Source organism: Ixodes scapularis, unplaced genomic scaffold, assembly GCF_016920785.2.
Source record: "Ixodes scapularis isolate PalLabHiFi unplaced genomic scaffold, ASM1692078v2 PGA_scaffold5__190_contigs__length_132052651, whole genome shotgun sequence".
In the NCBI taxonomy this organism is placed as follows: domain Eukaryota; kingdom Metazoa; phylum Arthropoda; class Arachnida; order Ixodida; family Ixodidae; genus Ixodes; species Ixodes scapularis.
In genome coordinates this window covers 127,367,240-127,387,652 of record NW_024609880.1, presented here as the reverse complement: position 1 = coordinate 127,387,652, position 20,413 = coordinate 127,367,240, and the positions used below count along the sequence as shown (strand labels likewise).

General features: G+C 45.7%; 1 protein-coding gene across 1 annotated transcript in view; it reads left to right on the top strand.

Moving 5' to 3' along the window:
* The first annotated feature begins 2,549 nt into the window (after positions 1-2,549).
* The window catches only part of LOC8052641 (histone-lysine N-methyltransferase 2D-like), an 89,031-nt gene continuing 71,167 nt past the window's right edge, over positions 2,550-20,413 (top strand). Inside the window, exon 1 of the mRNA XM_040503940.1 lies at positions 2,550-2,837. The gene's annotated coding sequence lies outside the window, so the exon portion shown is untranslated. The remainder of the gene's footprint in view (positions 2,838-20,413) is intronic.

Genomic DNA, 20,413 nt, shown 5'->3' with positions numbered 1-20,413 from the left:
GGCGGGAAAAGTCTTAGAAAAGTGAATATAGGCGCCTAAAGGCGCGGGATTTGTGGTTCAAGGTTCGAGTACGGAAGTTGTCATCGGCAGTTTGAGAACCGCGCGAGATAGGGGCGCGAGTGTGCGACCTGCTGCCTCAGGACGAGAGCCAAGTGCAATATGCGAGTTAAACCATTTTACATCGTCCCTTTGTTGCGTTGTGTGACTTCCCTGACTTTCTTTTGTGAGCGGACTTCGGAAACCTTAGAAATCGACACCAACGAACAACTCACGTGAAATTTTTGTTGGTTAGATCAGGTTAAGATAGGGAGTACTTTATGGTGAAGCAGCTTTCCAGTGGTTATCGTCTATCCACCAAGATGTTCCGCGTTTCTACTTATGCATCATTGTTTTATCTGCCCCGATGACTGGAGGCTTTGTGCATTGGAGCCGTGCTTCATAAAATATTTGTTTTTATGACTCTTGTTTTCTGCTTACTCTGGTGCCTTCTTTTGACGTGACTTGTAAATAAAAAAAAAAGTAGAATGCAAATGCCTTCCTGGTGGGGAATTTCCGGGGCATTATTTTTATGTATCATAATCATCCCAAAACCAATATGACAACTTTATTTTAATTACTTAATAGAAGAATGCATAGTTATTAGATAAAAAATGAACATGCTTTTATTTTCTCTTGTACTTTCTTTTCTTTCTATCTTGTCCCCCTTTACTCTCATTGGTCCGGCCCCCCGCGAAATGAAATCCTGCGTACGCCACTGTCCCGGAGTATAAAGTCTGAGTTTCTAAAAAAAAATGTGAACTGTAATAATCGTGTTGAATTAACCTGAGTTATAGTATAGTTATAGTAGTATAGTTTGGAAGGTTGTCTTCTTTCCGCTTCCTCCATTTCGTCCGTTTACCCCTTAGCTGACATTTCGTCCGTTCACCCTTACGATTTGTTCTGTAATAATCGGCGTAAAGGGGATGGGTTTAGTCGAGTACAATATACGCCTACAACAACCGTAAAAGTTAAAACCCAATACTTTTGCGCATAAAAAATGTTTTTGCAACAATTAAAATAATTCCACGCTTGCACTTGTGTCGGTGGCATCGTTAGCAGTCTTGCGGAACGGGCACCTTCATTTCATTCCAATTTCATTCCGGGGAATTCCGTTCCGGGGATGTTTTCGTAGCAAGAAATGAGAATAAAATGGGTAGTATAATCTTGATTGTAGGAGGATTGAATATGCTTGACGTTGGAAGGATACATATTTTGCTTTAAAAAAAAAATCAGGGAATGGGACATCTTAAAAATAGTCTCGTGATTGCCTGCAGACCCTGAGGGTACTGAAATAAATAAATAAGATAAATAAATATATAAAGCGTAACTTTTTATACATTAGTTCACCATCAAGATATGTAAAAGAAATGCGTATTTCGGGGTTTATCTGGCAATATTTTTTGTGTTCATTTTTCTGCAAAACAAACAGAAAAACGGAATTTTGTTTGAATTTGAATCGCAAACCTTAGGTGTTCGTGTTTTTCTAATACCGCACTCTTTTTTAGAGTTTCTTCATTGCGGCCAATTTCTTGAGCACGCGGCCCGGGTGTGTCTTGTACGGCGCAATGGCAGACCCCGCTTTGCCATTGGTAGTTGTTGGTAATCAGAGTCGCGCCTACAGGATTAAAAACCACCCAGAAAGCTTCTTGTTTTTAATTTTGTCTTTTTTTTTTTCAAGGCCTCGTGTCCGTATAAAACTAGCGGCTACTTTGCAGCACCACAGCTTCTTTTCAAGGTCAATGGAAGTCGAGTGCCCTGCCCTTCATGCTGTCTTTCAGAACTCCGTTATACCAACAAACACGAAAGTAGTATAGTTTGGAAGGTTGTCTTCTCTCCGCTTCCTCCATTTCGTCCGTTCAGCCCCTAGCTGACAGTGCGATGTGGGAGCAAGGTGCTGGCGGACCCATCAAGCGCCCGTCCTTCATCACCTGACCCCGCTCTTTGCGCGTGTGTATGGACATAACCGTGATGACGAAGTACAGACGCACGACTGTTCCAACGAACATCCATAGCTTCCACCTCACTGTCAGCTTACGGGTGAGCGGAGTACAACCCCGCACACGTTCCGCTCTTTGAGCACCGGAACGGACCACCTTTCTGACGCGCTAACGACCCCCACAGTCCAGCACCAGCCACCCCTTCCGCTCCCCTCATTAATAGCCGACATTTACGGGGAGGGGAGACGCCACGGTAACGACTGGTGCCTGACGTTCCCGATGCCCCATGGTCCGGCGCCACGGGCAATGCCACCTGCGGTGCCAGGAAGACTCGAGCCGCCGCCACTTCCCCGAGCAATCCGAGGAAGGTACGCCCAGAAGAAAGCAACAAAAAAAGAGAAGCATAAACGAACGATGAACACACCACGGGGCCAACCGCGGCACACGAGCGACCCGACTGGATTTCGGCAACTGCGGAAGTGACGTCGTCCCGCCACGCGAGGGCCACCAAGAGGACGGGGGGGGGGCCAAGCGATCTTCTCCCTGCCGGCTCGCAGAGCGGCATCGCTTCGTCTTCGGCGCGCTGCACGGCATCAAGCGCGGCGGCGGCTCCTTCTTCAGGGTGCTGCATCGGGGAGTTTCGCCGGCGCCCGGATGAATGCGGTGGTGGCCTTCCGCGTGCCATAGGATTTGCTCCCCCCGTGCCGATGTGCGGCCGCCCCGGTGCTGCGTCGTCGTCGACGTGCATCTCTGCCCGTCGTCTCCTCGTGCTCGTGTACCGTGGGCTCTCGTCGATACCGGGGAAAAGGGAGGCGCGGACGTGGACAGGGATAAGCAACTCCGTGGTGCTGCCGGCCTAAGGTGAGTGCGCACGGTTTCAATCCCGCCAGCGATGCCGCTTTTTTTTTTTTTTTTTGAAGCGAGTGAAAGTATTTGCTTCGGTATCTTCGCCGCTTTTTGGGTTGTTACTGTTCCAAGATGCGTGGTGATCGAAACGTGACAGTAGGTTCGGGAGCCTGGAGAGAGGTATTCGAAATAACGTCATTCGTCGAATTACCATCGCAAACTCTTCTACGATAATTATTTTAATTTTTCTTGACGGACATCAAGGCGCCGGGTGTTAATGATGTTGGCCTGTTGGCACTGCGTAGATTTCATTTGTCTCTTCTATATATTTGTCCATCTTTCAAGGTCGCCCGAGTTGAAAATGTACTGTACGTAATGTATAAGTTAAACACTGGGTAGGATGGTTCCGGTTTGTTGAAACCTTAAGTAGAAGCTGATAGAAAACACGGTCGTTCACTGAAGAATTGGGAAAAACTTGTTTGTTTCCTGGTTAGTTACTGTGTTCACAACTAAAAATTTTGACAAATTATGCAATGCACGTCGAGGTAGCATCACATATGACATTTTACTGAAGATATGACAGAAGTGAGATGTGCGAACCCGACATGGTTTTATGAAGAAGGCCACAAAAAGCTAAAAAACAAGAAATTATGTTTCTATATCTTCCTTTCTTCGACCACATTTAATAAAAAAAAAAAAAAAAGGACAGGATAATTATGACTCTAAAGTATCGGGCCAACCAAGAAATTCAAAAGAGAATACTGAAATTGCATCGTGTAGGAAAAAATCATTCGAGAGAGTTTTCTTGGTTTCCGGTATTTCGAGCCACCTCTATATAGCTTAAAACATTCTTACATGAGGTGATAACATGTTTTATTCATTCATATATATAAATACGGCTTAAAGTACAGTTACTGCGACCGTCAAAAGTCCCTTGGTAAGCGGAACAGATTATAAAAAGTACTTCAAATATGTTGCAACTGAAAAAAAAAACTGTTCTCACAAAGTTTTGTTACTTTTAGAAAAAAGTTTTAAAAAAAAACAATCAACTGGATGGTTCTCCACAAATGATATTTTATACCCCAGTAAGACGGTCTAATTTAGTGCACTTCATTTCAGCTCACCGAAAATCATTTCAAGTGTTTCAGTGCCACACGGGATTAATTAGTGTCACTTGGCAATGATGAAAATATAACGATGGGTAAAGGGCTATGGGACACCTAAAATGCTAAATAAAGGCATAGATGTCTCGGCAATATTTATTCCGTTTTTAATGAAGGCACGTTACGCCACAACGTTACGTTAATTGACAATATTAACGCCAACTCGATGGTTCTGATCAATCATCACGAGCCAGGATAAGGAAGATAAAGATGAATTTGCTTCTTCTTTATTAAAGAAGAAGCAAATTCACTTCAAGCCCAGTGTGTTCTTGAGTAGAAAGCCGCGTGGCACGCTGCACAAACGACACTAAAGGCGAAGTGCACTCCTTTGAAGTGCACTAAATTAGCCCGTCTGACCAGGGCATTAAAAGTGAAAGAAAAAACAAACCTTCACCTAAATCAGTCATACGAGGGTTAAGTATTCTAAGGTCCACCTACGCTCGTTCACTAAATCAAACTGAGACAGTTAGCTCTGTGTGTCTTACATCTCAAGTCGGTGGCGAAACACAATGTAGCTTTTGCAACCTAAATTTTAAAGCAGTGATTTCTCATTTGTTGTTGCCGATCGCACAGATGTTTCTATAAGCGTAGAGCGCGGACCCTCCCAGTTTGTACTGGCAGAGGTATATTACACCAGTTGGATTACCATATTGACGGCGGCATCCCGCGACCGCAAGCGAGCCGGTGGTTCCGTTTATGGCCGGGCGTGGTTTATTAAGAGCCTCACGCTGGGCGGACGCTTCACGGTATTACACCGACTCGATTACCGGGCGGATGTTCCGCAGTGCAAACAGTCGCGGCCCGCCGATACCAGCGGCGTGTAAAAATGGGCGCCGCGGAAGCGAAGACAGAAGTCACGCCATCGCTCGCTTCCATAACCTCGTAAACTCGGGCTGCATGAGTTCCGCGTCAAAGCCACCGGGAGGACGAAGCGCCAACTTCATTCAGCGCCGCTCCTTTACGGCGTCGTTATCGTGAGCCGTGACCGTAAAAACGAAGCCGCAAGAACCGAGCCCTTCGAACGTGCGCATTAAAAGTAATCCTTCACGAGCGTATATGACGCAAAGTAGGGTCGATATACGGTGCCGTATTTGTCCTTTAGGAGTAACTAAGGCCTCATATCGTGCTGAGCAGCGCGGGAACCCAAGTCCCGGATTGAGCTGTCCGAATTCACTTTAACGCCGTGAGCTCTATAGCTATAGGTAGCCTATAATGGTTATCTTAAACCGAATAAAAACTTTAGAACTGATCGTATAAACCTTTCAGCTTGCGTAAACTGACGGCCAGTCTAAGTTTTAATACGAATTCATCCATGTTGAAATATGATGTAGTTGGGCTCGTCGACGAAAATAAAGTAGATTGTTCGAACAAAAATAAGATCAACCGAAAAAAAAAAAAGAAAGAGATCTAGTGCCACGAAACTCCTTGATTTCTAATGTCTTTCAATCGCAAATAAAGTTATGCATTTTGCCACAAACCCAGTCATATCAATATTCAACGTGGCGGCCTTCACGAAAAAAGAAAAACAATTTATTTTTTTTGTTATACATGATGTTTAAAACCTGAGGATATGGTTTGAAAAAACGGAAACTCGTGAAGGAGGAAGAAAAAGGGACAGACAATGTCTCAAACTCAGCTAAAAACTTTATTGCCTCTACGCTTCATATACACCAACTCATGTTTACAAACAAACCGGAGCGCCCCTAGCGGACGTCACCGGCGCCGCACATGCGCGATGGAGTGTGGGCAAGAAGCTCGCCGTCACCCGTAAACAAACCATTGAAATGCGATGTTGTCGGCGTTGCTGTGAGTCCCCCTGCCCTTTTTCGCGTTCGAATTGTTGATTCTAGGTCTTCCTGGGCAATGTCTGAATACTTGAGTGGCCTCGGGGAAATTACCGAGGCTCGTTACACCGCAAAACTTCGCGTGAATAATGTGACATGCGGCGATTCATTCCGCTTGGACGCCGCAGGATGGACGCTAAAGCCTGACTCGCATGAGATTCCGCTCGCAATTTTCAATAGCGACGTTGCTCGGGCTGCAAAAGTGTGAACCGTAGCTGAGGTGGTCGACGTTGATACTGAAAATCGCAAGCAGAATCAGACCAAGTGAATCAGGCATAACAAGTCGGTGGTGGCCATTGGTAACAATGATCAACGTCTCATTGTATCTACTGTTTACATCGAGCCTGCTTACCAACCTTCAAGCTTAAGTCTTTTAAGGCCTGCACTTACTTCTTATTGCAAGTACCGGGCCAACATTTGATCTACGGGCCGGTGTCGTCTAAAAGAGCAGGCGACAAGCAGAGACGTTTGAAAGAGCAGACAACAATTCGAACGATCAGGCGGCCGTTTGAACTTGAAGACGAACTGAACGTAGTCCGCAGGTGGTCCGTACAACTTGACGGTTTTCCGGCGTTCATGTTGGAACAAAACAAATAAATCTGATGACCACAAGTATCTGTGAATTCAACCCAAAGTGCTTCCCGCCCAAGCAATCGTGGTCCGACGGCGTCTGGTTTTCCTTTTCACGGCAGATATCCACGTTCTCGGACGAACCGAGCACATGAAAACTGACCTTCAAACCTTTCTCCACTCTTTTGGTACAGCCCCAGTCGCGGCGTTTCGACGGGAAGGCAGGATTTTGTCTGGTTCCTTCAGAGGAGTGCAACTTCCTATACCGCCCATGGAACGCAAATTGGAAAACCCTGGGAGGCCGCAGCGCCATTTGAATCCCCTGGTATCTGGTGGCTGTACTAAAATCAACATGGCGGCACAGCGAAACCAAAACCGAAACTGCACGGCAGCGCCATTGTGTTCGGATGGACGGGCGGTAGCTTGCGCCACCTAGAGTTAAAAATATATATATTGTAGCTTTTTTTTTTTTTTTTTTTTTTTGCTCGGTTTGCGGCTGGTTTTCGCATTTCAATGCTGGTTAATGTGCGTTGAAACGCACACAAGCCAGCACTGAAAAGCGAGACCAGCAGCAAAGCAGCAGAAACCTAGCAAAGCAACGAAAGTGACACATACACAAAAAATATGCAATGCTTGTCCTTTTGCGTTCATTTTTATTCAACAGACAGTAGAAAATACAGACGAAATTTCTCACTGTTTTGCACACGAGAAACAAAGAAATGAACAACAAAACAGGATAAAACGTTAAGGTTACGTGCGACGAAGGTGATGATATGCGTCCTTGCAAATTTGATTATATAGGTAAGCATATAAGTAAAGACCGACGACGGTGTCTTAATTGCAACTAAAGGAAACTAAGCCATGAATATCAAGAAAAACAGCTCAGCTCTTTGGTATTGAGTCTTCATCGAGAACCTGCCCATTCGTTTTTAATATTATCACTTAAATTTAGGAGTGAGTCACTGCTAAACGAAACGGGAAACCAGAGCGGATCGCTCTATCGCTCATCCTCAGTTAATCGAAAAATATTTAGGCTCATATTTTCACTCCTCGCGAACAGACGTTAATCGCTGACAACAGTGCCAAATAAACAGCTCACAGCAAAAAGTTTGCCATCTTTTAAAGTGAGCATATGTGCTCGATCTTGGTATGAAAAAGTCTACACAGAAGTCTCCAGTAATTTGACAATGACATATTTCTCGCGGCGAGTGAAAAGCAATCCTGAACAATGATAGGATTTGGTTTCGTGATTGGAAACCATCGTAGCTATTGCTAAAATCAAACAATTAATACTCACTACCACTGCGACAGTTAGGTTTTGTTGCAAACATCTAATCAGAAACTTAAGCAAGAGAAGACCAAAAGAGCGTACCGCACGTCCATTCGAACTCGAAACCATTGATATCCCGGCTTTCGGCAGTCATTGTTTCCCCACTTGGCACATCAGGTGGTGTGTTGATGACGAAAATCCATGCTTGACCACATTACACCAACAACAAGTTCCCACGAAAAAAAGAAAAGATAGCCGCGCGGGCACGAACGCGGGACGAATCTCGCGCCGCGACGCACTCCCAGAAGCGAAACAACTCGCCGGCTCGCGTCCCTCGCGCGTTCTAACGGTCCACCGACTTCCCGACGCCAGCGGCCAGCGCAGCTCGAGGCGAGAGGCGCGGGTTCGGAGAGAGAGAAGGCGCGCCCAGACACGTTGAAAGAGTGAAAGAGTAAGTTACAATAACAAGCTTCAAAGCCATTCACACCTTCAAAACAACTTCACTTTTTTTTCGCATCATTAAATATATGAATCAATTTTATTTAAAATTAAATAACAAGTGCCAACAGCCGCTGGGAGCGCGGCAATCGGAAGCAGTTCGCCGGACCGGACAAACGTCATAAGTATACGCGGCGGGACGGAAGTAGCCGGGAGCTTCACCCCACTGGTTCCTTTGTAAAAAACGCAGGAATACACGTCTAACATTGGGACTTCCGCCCACAGCCCCAGACCGGAACTGCGCCCGACGCGCCACCACCGCGCCGTCACGTAACAGAGATGAATTCGCGTATAGACCTTTGTCCGGAAGTGCTCTTTTTAGCCTCGACCGCAAGGAGCAAAAGCGAACAATAATCTCGAACCCAGACGCTCACGGGAAGGGGGGGGGGGGGGGGCTGCGTCGGCCTGCGCCGCCGCTTCCCGTTGAGGGCTTCTTCGCTGGTGTGCCGACTGCCTTTTCGGCGGCATCGGTCCTGTTTACCGCGGTATGTGAGTATAGTGCCCGTAATGTGAGAGCCGTGTGTCCATACGCCACTTTGCCGCTGTTGGTTTCCATCTAGCCGAGCCAGAAAACATCTCGCGACGAGTTGACCGCGCCGCGAGTGACGAAGAAGCAAGCATGGCGACGGTTTGTGCGATTGCTTTGGTGGCTCCGGTGTTGAGTATCTTCAACGTCCTCGTGAGAAGGTTCCCCTGCCCTTCGAAGTTATTGCAAGCACCACGAAAGATGTGGAATCATCGTCTCAACTACAAATAAGCAGGCCTTCACGAGCAACAACGGTGCCGAGCAGGCGCTCGGCACAGTTGTGTCAGGCTCACGCAGCCAGCGGCACAGTTGTGTTGGTTGTGTCGTCAGATGTTCAACAACGCCGAGGTATTTTCATTTATCATTTGGAATGGCTTCAAGAGTGGGAAATTAATCTATTTCGCGGATTGTTAACGCTAAGGCGAGTGCCCTCCGTTGCAGTGCCGTCGTCGCGCAAAGTGCAGAGAAAACCGGGTGGCGATGGCGGCGGTGCTCTTTGATCTTGCGCCGTCGGGTTCATGAAGTCCGGAGTAAACGTACGTACGTGCGTCTGCTGGATCGGTGTTTTAGACTTCCTCAAAACTCTTTCTGACGCGCATTTTCCTTGTGAAGCTTAGTAGCTCATTACACCTCATCGTCGACTGCGCTCATTTGACTACGACGGACGAGCCTGCGTGATGTGAATTTCACTGCCTAAGATCCTTGGTGTGCTGTAACGAGGGCTAATAAAATATCACCGCGAACTTCTGAACAAACGAGTCGAAGTTTCGTCTGCTATCATAACTGATCGCCTGTCACAATATTAATCAGTAGCGTTTCTAGACTCCGCCCCCACAGGCACCGTGCTTCGTTGCCCGATAGTAAGTGTCTCCTGGTACCTCGTAGAATTCCAGCTCCCACTTCAAGTAAGTACCATCCTTTAGAACTGGCAATTAATAGTTTCGAACACAGACGCTCGCAGTGTGTGTTTGTGTGTGTGTGGGGGTGGGGACGCGTGCTAACATAATCGGAGCCCTCGTTTACGCCGCTCCGCAGCGGCAGACAAGGCGCCAAATAACAAAAGAAAGCTAATCCGAGCTGTCTATAGACCCATTCGCTAGTCATTCGATGAAACGTCGTGGTCTCGTTTTCATTCGCTAAAACGGCGTTCTATCAAGTGAACGCCTCCCACTTACTTCGGCTCGGCAGAGCCGCGCTGCCGCAGAAAGGCAAGCAGATCGCGAAAATCGGTCTCAAACGTGCCACGAATGTAATGTCGTATACAAGAAGCCAACAATCAAGCATTTGAAAGCTACAAAAAAGCGGTAGCGAAATATTTACTACGCAATGAACCCGGACTGAAGCGCGGATGTCAAGGGTCAGCAGACACCAAGAACATTTAAGACAAGAAAGGTTTTCTCTTGTTTTCTTGATCGAAATGGGTTCTCGAATGTTCACGACATCTTGTCTGTTGAAGAACGGGTCGCGGAGTCTTCTGGTGAAGACATCGTTCACGATGTGCCGGTGCATTCGGACAGCCTGCCGCATCCAGCTCCCCAAAGCAACGCCGCCAACGCAGCCCCCCTCCCGCCTGCCAGTTCTCTCCGCGTGGTGGCGCGAGCGTGGATAAACATGGCGGCGCCCTGGAATTGGCGCGGACACTGGTCTATACCCCTCCCCCTAACGTGGCCACCATCACAACGGATGATCACCGAACCACAAACAACACACCAGAACCAGAATACTCCAAACCGCAAACCGCAAAACCGTGCATTGTTTGTGGTTCGGCGATCATCCATTGTGGTGCGATGTTCGGGGGAGGGGTATATAAGGCGTAGAGGCAATGAAGTTTTTAGCCGAGTTTGAGACGTTGTCTGTCCCTTTTTCTCCCTATTTCACGAGTTTTTTTTTTCTTTTTTTTTTTTTTAAACCACAGTTTCAGGTTTTAAACATCACGTATAGCTTACACCAGCTCGCCTGCACTTTAACCCTTTTTTCATTAAACATTTTAGTGTCACTGACAGCTTAGTAAACACAGGGCGTGGTGAGTTTTGATAATCTCATTATTGCTCCTCAGCCAATCAGGTTGTGGCACCCGAAAAGAAAAACGAATCGCGGAGCGTGAACGTAGTAAGTGACTATATAGTGGTTGGGTGGGGCAGAGATGAAGCCGCGGCAAGTGGCCATATACTGGCGCGCCAAACTGCGCCCACTATTTCGGACGTCATGACCTCAAGACGTATGCAGTGATGTCTCGTCAATATGAACACCTTCTTTCCCAGCCAAAGAAGCGTCCATAATGTGTGTTGTTCATAATAACGAAACAAAGAATGACGTACGTATTCAACCAGTTCGTTCCCGTAGATGTTATATAGCGGGGTATCCATAATAACCGGGTCCGTATTAACGAGGAATGGCCGTAATAACTATCGGTAAAATGAAGCGTCCTAGAGTCATTTCAGCGGCGCTGCAGGGAGCCCGAAGAACTATTAAAAGTAAAACAAAACATCAAAATGTTCAAGAAAACTTTTTTTGTGTGTGTGTGTGTGTGAAATTGTGTTATAGTAAAGGTTCAGTTACCGGTTCGGAGTATTGACGGGATCTTCTAAATGTTGTTAATATTTAGCAGGAAGTATACTGACATAAACAAGCAAGGATGTAGTTGCGTGTGTTGCCCTCGTATTACATGCTTATTCTTTCTTCAATTCTGACCCGTCCCAACGCGCGCTCTTCATCCATCAATTCTGACAGTATTTTTTTTTTTTCGTTATGTACAAATTTGCATTCGCATGAAGAGTGCCGTTTTATATTCGTATAACCACAGCATGCAAGCCCTCCCCTGTGGAATGTAATGCCCTCCCAAGAGCCTTTAAGGAAACGTGAATAAAGAAATTGATAAATGAATAGTTCCATTTCATGCCATGACGACCAAAAACAGAATACCGACGAAAATCTCGAAAAAAAAAATTGGCAGCCTGTTTTTGGTTATGACTGCTCAAGAATTTTGCACTTAGGCAACGAAATCCGCTAAATTTGGTGGAGACACATTTCCCGCCAAATTTAGCGGACGAAGGACACGTGGTGTCGGTCGCTTTTGTATGAGACCTGTATGGTTAACGTATTCTACGCTAAAGTCACTGATAGTGACCGCATAAGAAACACACAGGGCGTTGTTTTTTTTTTTTTTTTGTTTTTTTTTTATAGCGTTGTTTGAGATATGTTGCAGGTCGTTTTTCTTGGCTGATGCCGCTCTCTGATTGGCTGCGGAGCAAAATAAGATGGCCGGGACGCCCTGCCTTTCTTGAGCCGTGAGAGACTCTAAGACCGCACACGGACATCGTGATCAGGGATATGAGCTAGTGCACATTGTTAAAACTCGCCGCCGCTAGGGCCATCATCGCGGTTTAATGGGAATCCAGCGCGAGCGCCCTCGTACCCAGTTCGCATTAATTCGAGAATAACGCCCTCCGCCATCCATTAAAAATGGAAGTACTCGCAATAACAATAAGAAGAAAGCAACGGAAAAACAGCCAGGAGGCGTTTAAAAAGCTGAAGCAAAAACAGCGTAGCTAAAAATATTTAGAAAAAAATGAATAAAAAGCTAGCGAAGAAATTAATAAGATGCTGTTGCTCCAAGTCACGTATTTATTTCCGGGAATCCTCGATCTAGTTTTCGTTAGGGGGAGCCGGTCTTTCTCCTCTTTATTTTTTACCACATTCTTGCATTTATTTTTTTACAGTTGGGTTGTTTTTTTACAGTAGTCATGCGTCATGAACGGAGGAAGAAACGTCTGACAAAATTCTTGGCGCAGGAAATACGGCTAGCGTGCACGAAAAAGACCCACGGGCCTTCCCTTTTCCCAGACCTGTACGAAATAGTCAAAAAGAGTGTTTTGGTTAAGTTACTGAGTACGAGGTAAAACAGTAACCTACTACCCTACCAAAAAATCCAGTATAACTTTCGCTATCCGGATTATGGAACCGGAAATCTATCTGAATTCTATGTGGACTCTGTCTGGGTTTTAGGTTTTCAGAAATTATTCCTTTGTCTGCAATCTGGATTTCGGGTTTCCAGAAGCAAATTTTCGGTTTTATAATTCAGATAGCGAAAGGTTATACTGGATTTTTTGGTAGTGTAGAGTACTAAGTACACAATCGTGGAAAGTATCTGAGTAGATTACTGAATGCTCCAAGAAGTAACCCCTTACTATCAAGTGTTAAAATACTCTAAAGTTACAACTTGCGGTGACGACCGCTAGCAGTTGCCCCTTTTCCCCCCAGATTAACTTCGGCAAAACGCCACCTTCCCCCCCCCCCCCCCTCCCCCCCAGAGTGCGTATCGACAATTAAAGACCATATACCTTTTCTTTTTCCGATCTTGCTTTTGTGTGTGTGCGTTTAGGGGGGTGGGGGAACTTACAAGTTACTTACGAAATGAGTATAAGCTATTTGCATAAAGTATTCATGTTAGACTATTAAATATTGAAGTCTTCCTTCCAAAGACTTTGTGGTTGTGCTGTTCCTCTACTCCAGTCTCGGTGTGTTTTTCGTTTTTTTTTTTTTTTGTAGGTTACATTAATTTGTTTGCGCAGTTGTTTTCTTCCCTTTTTTGTCATGGTTTTCCCGTTAATTGCAACTTTCTTGGAAACAATATATGAGTACGTTAGCAATACAAACATTTTCGAACAAGCAGCCCTCCTACTACCATGCTTACTGCATGCCTAAAGCTTGTGCAAAAGACACTTTCGTAAAAAAAAATAATAATAATAAAGTATAAACTTCTTCGCAAATTGTTTTAAGTATGTAATTTGTAACTCTTACTCCTCCACCGGAGTTTCAAGTAGAAAAAGAAAGCTAATAAGAAACAGACACAACATACACATATTTTCTTTTGCTCAGAGCTGTTTATTCACTTCAAGCTTTCTTATTGTAATAGTGTTGTTAAAACAAAACACAAAATAGGTTTGCGTGTGTCTAATAGTAATATGTGAAACCTCAAAATGAAGTCTGCTCTGTGGCATTATGCAATGCAAAGCGTTATGCTTGCATTGCGTAATGACACAAGGCAGACTTCATGTTTAGGTGTAAACGGATGTTCCGCCTCATCATTCGCTAAGCTGATTTCGTAGATGGCAGGGATTGGCTCTTTGAGTGTTTTGCAGGTATGCAGGCATGTCTTAGAGTGTAGCCTGCCGGATAGTGGTAGACCCGGAGCTCCAATCCCGGTGGCTTCGGGTGGCTTCGAAGACTTCATTTAATTCGATCAAGTACGGTTCATTCATCGACATATCTTCGATTATTTCCCCCTCGGAGACCAGGTACGATGATTAAAATGCCATTCTGCATATTTTAGTTTTGGTGGAATTTGCTTATGTACCACAAACTTACAAATGCCTTCATTGTTGTTAAAACAAAACACAACGAAGCTGCGTGTCAGTGCGGTGGTAATATGTAACTTTGAAAAATGGCTCCCGATTTGAAACCAAACTGTCAAAGTATACATTTCTTTTTTTTTTTTTTTACTTTGAGAACAAAAAAATTAGCCGCAGCACTTTTTTGCAATTATCATGAAGCCGTGTGTAAGTGGCCGAACAAAACTAAGTATTGCAAATACTTATCCGCATAATTGATAGCCGATGACAGGTTAAGAGTAGAGTGGAAGCTCCTTCCCACTTTAACAGGGCGAACGTTGGAGAGGAGGCAACGATGAGGTCGCCTCCTCTGCAGCGTTCGTACTGCCAAAGTGGAAAAAAAAACTTCCACTTTATTCTTAGCCTGTCGCCGACTATACAAGCTTACAAATGCCTCATTGTTGTTAAAACAAAACACACCAAAGGTGCATGACTGTGTGGTCGTAAGACGCCACTTCGAAAAATAGCTCGCAATTTGAAACTAGACTGCAAAGGTTGCTTGTTTTTCTCTCCTCTTATACAAAAAAAAAAAAAAAAAAAGCCGCACCATTTCTGGAAATAGTAGGAACATGTGCATTTTCAACAACAAAACTAAGAATGACCAAAACCTATCTGCCAAACGAGGAGTTGCTCCGAGACCACCCCGCCAAGGCACACCTGGGGCGCGCATTAGTCACCAGGGAAAAATCAGGCGTTGAGAGCAATCGTTACACATATTTCATGTCTGACCAATGTCCATGCGCCCCGCGCCGAGGCCTTGTTGTAGCTATGAGCGGCGGACTCGGAACAAATTCGCCGGTCCCCGGGGTGCGTTTGAAGCGAGCCGCTTGTCATTTGTTTTTTTACGGGGTTGGCCAATTAACGAGATCGTGACGACCTCGTTAAAAAAAGTGGGCGGCATCTCGTCGGTCATCTGCCCCTGCACTGCGTCGATAGCGATCGCGCTCGTGACGCGGCGCGGTATTCGTTAACTACAAATTAATTGCGCCCTTTTTTGATGCCACCACACGGTCAGCGCTTATAACTAACATATTAACAAAGGTAAAAGATTTAAAAAAAATACGGGAGCACGCGTGGGAGACAGTTGCTCTATTTTTCTATCGCTATGAGGTCAAAACCAATTTGTTATATCTGACACGGAGAGAGAGAGAGAAAAAAATGTTCTTTATTTATACGCCAAGGTCTGGCACTCAGGCAGTTGTGTTTGGCCACCTACCAGTTCTCACCCAACACGTTTATCACGTGCTGAATGACTGCCGGCAGGAGAATATGGGCATCGGTTGGTGGACAAAACCAGTCCATGAGTGAGGTTGGAGACTGGGGGATAGGGAGGAAAGAGAGGATAGGACGGCAGGTTGAATGTAGGACCATTGCCATGCACAGGCAGTGCTCTAGAGAGGTGTATTCGCCGCAGTTGGGGCATTTTGGGCGTCCGGGAAGGCCATGGATATAATGCCGAAAGAGCGGAGTCACGATCAAATCGGTTTAAAGTCTGCGGAGAATGGCGCTGTCACCCGCGAGAGGGATTGGCATGGAGCGATAATTAAGGCGATGTCTGCGCGTAGTTCTCTTTGTGCGAGAGTTTTCTGTGTTCCCTAGGATGTGACGTGCTCTCCGCTGGCTTTTCGAGCGTTTGCCAGAGTGGGCCGTTCATAACGAAAAATACAGCCATCAGGCTCAAAATACAAACGTGCGATTGACATTTACGGATATCGTGGATCATATTCAATACATTTCAGAACGCGACGGGTATATTTGAAATTTCGTTGAAGTATCCTTTTAAAGAGAGTACATAGGCCTCTGTATACTTCTCTTACTCACCAAGCGCACGAACCGGACAAATATTAAAAGCTGTCATAACTGTCTGTGACGCCCCAATTTTTTTTTTTTGTATAAATAGGTGTTATATTGAGTCCCGAGAAGCAATATTAGCTGATTGACATTTTCACACCGTGGCTTTCATTTTGAAAACCGTTACAGTCACAGTACCCCTTTTATGCTTGTTATGTTCAGCGCCAAGTTTAACGTGTTTGAAGTGTCAGTTGCTGTTACACGCGCGGAACTATGCTGATCCATCGAAACGAGCAGAGAAGGGAATCGAACCCTGGACCCCTGGGTTCTGCAAAGGATTAAAACAGAGCAAAGAACGTCGGACAGGGTAAAGAAGGGCACGGACAGAGCGCTCTGTCCGTGTCCTTCTTTACCTTGTCCGTCGTTTTTTGCGCTGTTTTAACCTTTTAAGAATGTCATACCAACTCGCCCAGGCTTTAGGGTTCTGCAGTTCGCTCCTTGTGCTCTGAGCTGCGATGAGATAACACACTCGGCTCCAGGCTACACTCGCGGACGCCTCTCTGTGGCTGTTAAAGGATGCGGGGCGCGCTCCTCGTCGAAAATAAAGAGTTTCGGTGGATCATTCCTGTGACTCCGATAAGGATGCCCGATTCTCCGTCGCCGCCATTAGAGAGTTTTAGTAGATCGTTCCCATGACTCCGATAACGATATCCCGATACTTCGCCGCCGCCTCCCTTGTGCATGCATAGTATCGTTATCGGGGCTATCGGAGGTATCGGAACGATCTACTAAAACTCCCTATTGTGCGTGCATCGTATTGTTATCGGATATTAGAGACTTTTAGGGAACCGTTTTTGCGCGTCCCATACGGTACGATGGGCCCTCCGGTTCGAACTGCGCATGTGCGAGTATTCTGCGACAGCGTATGCGCAGTTCATACGGGTGGGCCCATCGAACCATACCGGACGTGCAAATACAGTTCCCTAAAGCTATCCGTTATCGGGGGTATCGGAATTATCGAAACGATCTACTAAAACTCTCCAATGTCACAAGAAGTTGTTCACGGGTAAAGCAGTCGTAGCGTCTACAAATGTCTCATCTACATCTTGAAGCAGTGTTGCCACATTCTATAGGAGACCCGTCTCACGCCGTCTAAACAATGACGTCTAAATCTTTTTTTTTTTTTTTTGCATTGTCGAGTTGATGATTTTTTCTTCTTCTTTTCAGAGCTTATACGCTATGGCACGCCTTGTTTGTCAGGTCCACGTTGTAAAATGTACACAGAAGCCTGTGACATGTTATGCCACAACCTTAGAGCCGTGCACACACCCGTACACCCCTATGCACACGGACAAAAGGACAGGCCCTCTCGCCGCCGAGAAGGCACCGCCCTTGACAAGCGTGACCTACGCGTCGAGGAGTCGCCACGTTGTCTCCCTGAGACAGCGGGAAGACCAGCGGAGCGCGCGTCAGCGTCTCTTTGTCGGTGGTCAGCAGAGATGACCACTGGGGGTGTGGCGAACTTTTGTCGAATCTCTTTTGGGAACTTCGAACTTTTGAAAAGCAATCGACCAAATTTTACATTTTCAACAGAGCTGCCCGGCTTCTACTCAAAATGTTCGCATATTTTGGGGAAAATAATCTATGCGGTAGTTCGTGTTATAGCTTCGACGTTGTGAAAGCGAATACATAAACTTCTAATGTCTTAGATAGTAGTTCTCTAATGCGAAGCAGTGACACCCGATAAATATTGCACCCATTCTCATATAGGTGGAGTTAGCTCGTTTTTCTATTTCCGCAATAGTGAAATTTAAGTCAATCTTTTTCCACTCTGTCACAATATTTTCGGTTAAAAAAAGTAGAAAAAAGTGAAAGCCGTTTAACCTGTAACGCCGAATTAGAGCGCAGCTCTTGAGGGGGAGGATGGAAGGGTACTGAGGGGAGTGTATACCCTTCCCCCCTCCTCCTCAAGAGCTGTGCTCTAATTCGGCGTTACAGGGAGTTGAAAACGGCTTTCACTTTTTACCCCGTTTACAAAACAAAAAACAAAAAAAACATGCTGCGCTAAAAACAGTAAAGATAAAAACGCTCCGCCCCCTAACCAGTGGCGTCACAAAAAGGGGGGTGGGAGGCGAGAGGGGAAGGGGGACTGCCCCGGTTGCAGCGCTCAGGGTGGTGCAGCTGTGCAGTGAAAGGAGGAAGGGGGGGGGGGGATGTCGCGGCGGGGAGTGTGCCGGCGGCGTATAAGCAAACCATATCCCGTACAGCACCTGGCCACGCCCCCTTGTCACGTGACATGACGTCACTTCCGCCAAGGCAATTTGTCATGTCACGTGAGATGACGTCACTTCCGCTCCAAAACGAAACCAGATGTTTTATTGGTTTGTGAATTGTCACGTGACATGACGTCCCTCGCGCCGCTGTAGTAAGGTAAACATGGGGCCCGCCGCCGCCTGAAGCACGAAGCCTACGCGGTCGATCATCGATGCAGTCCCGGCGGGCCACCGCGCCGGGTGCCACTGCTCCTAACGCGTGACTTGCTCAGTGCGAATATACGCGAACTCCTTATCGGAGAGCGCTATCGAAGGGACGCTGACACAGACATCGTTGCCGCGCGATTTGATAATGAAGGCTTCATTCATTTTTAAAGCAATTTTTGTTTTGAATTTGCTCACCACTTTAGTTAATTTAAAACCTGGTTTGCATTCACAGTGGTAACAATGTACTGCCAAGTGACCAGACCCTTGTTTGACATGGTCAACTCAAGTGAGTCGAACTCGCTAATAAAAAGGTTCGAAAAATCGAACCTGGTTGAACTCAAACCTTGGCAGATTAGTGACATCCCAAAAATCCACATGCTTCCGCTGTCGACTCTTCTTCCTAGCTCGTCACATTAAACATTTCCTTTTTTATTTAATGTCAAAATACTGCTGATCAAATCTTTGGGATCGTGGCAGGGTGGAAAAAGCGTTCAAATTCAAAGCATCAAAATACAAAAGAATTACACTTACTCGGAATGCAACGCGGAAACCTGTTAGACATGTTAAAATAAGTGCTAAACCCTGTCTAGCGCTCTGTAATCGCCGTGGAACAAGAACGCCTCTGATTCGGCACCTGATTTGCCTATCTGTTCCTGCCACCGCACTCCATCATTAGTCACTCAGTGACTGACTCCTGCTGCTCATCGCCTCCAATAAGAAGCAGAAAAAGAAAAGATGTTCGCGTCTTTCAGCCGTACGTCACTCGGCAGCTACAACTTACAGAGCGGCCAGCGTAATCTTCTCCGAGGCTTGTCCATTGGAACCTCCCAACGGCCACACCCTGAATACCTTGTATCGCCTATACATGCATTTCCTTGATGAAATCGTCGGTCGTGGTAACAAGCTTAGAGCAGATGCTGTGACGGCCCTGCCCCTGAGTCTTCCTCAATGTTTAAGTGCAGGCAAACATGTAAACATGGGCTGTTTGCATTTTTTGGTGCTTGTCTTAGCGACCGTCGTCTTCATTTCCTCGCTTTGACCGAAGAAAACCGGTGTCCACTTGACGTTCTAATACTATTGGATGCGTCGGTGACGCACGCATGCTCAGAATAATTTTATGAGGCATTCGCCAAAACTATTTTTATACTGCTTCCATTTTTGTCATTTTAAGACACTTTGTCGAATATGCTGATAACCTGCTAGTGATTTCGTATATACACACTAAATTCTTCGAATCCGCGCGTACCATGCTAATGTCTGCCTAAAACAAAAAGCTTCCTTGTCTATCTGAAGACAGAAAGAAAAAAAAACAGCACAAAAAACACTATGACTTTTTGTACTCAAAGACAAAAAACAAATTCAGTGATGCTGAGTTTGCATTCCTGCCAACTTGGCATCACTGATGATGTCTCCGGCATGGGAGAGGAAACGACTCATTAAATTGTTATTTTTGTTATGTAATTGTTATTTTCGTTATGTAAAGTCGGTGTAGTTTCTTTGTTGTTCAATCTCGCTTATAGCATGGCCATGCTCACTCATGCCACGTTGAGCCATGTTCAGCGTTCGCTGGAACTTGCTTTCGGCTCATGGCGACTGTGGTTGTTGCAAGAAGTCCTATCGCATTTGGCACATTAATTAAGAATATTTCTTTAATATGCCTGACAAGTGAGAAGTCCAAGATACGAGGCTATTTTCAGTTCTTACATTTTGCGTGCTGCTACAATTCTTTGCTGCGTTATGTGTAACTTCCCAAGTAATTACGCCATGCTCACGATGGACCTATTTATCCTAGGGGTTAAAAGTTAGAAAAGGAAATGCTCGATCACTATAAAGGTTAGATAAAGACAGATCAGTTATATCAACCTTCCGAGTGTTACTCTGCATGACACTCTTAGCGCGAACATGTGATCGCCGGTTTTTGGTGTTTTTCCCTTTAGAATCGAAAGGCTCTTCATTAAAACTTCTAGTGTCTAGAAAAGTAATTTTTTGGGACACAAACCTGAGCGGAAGAATTCGGTTCCCGCCAATACCCTTGCGATGCAACAAGAGGAAAAGCGCC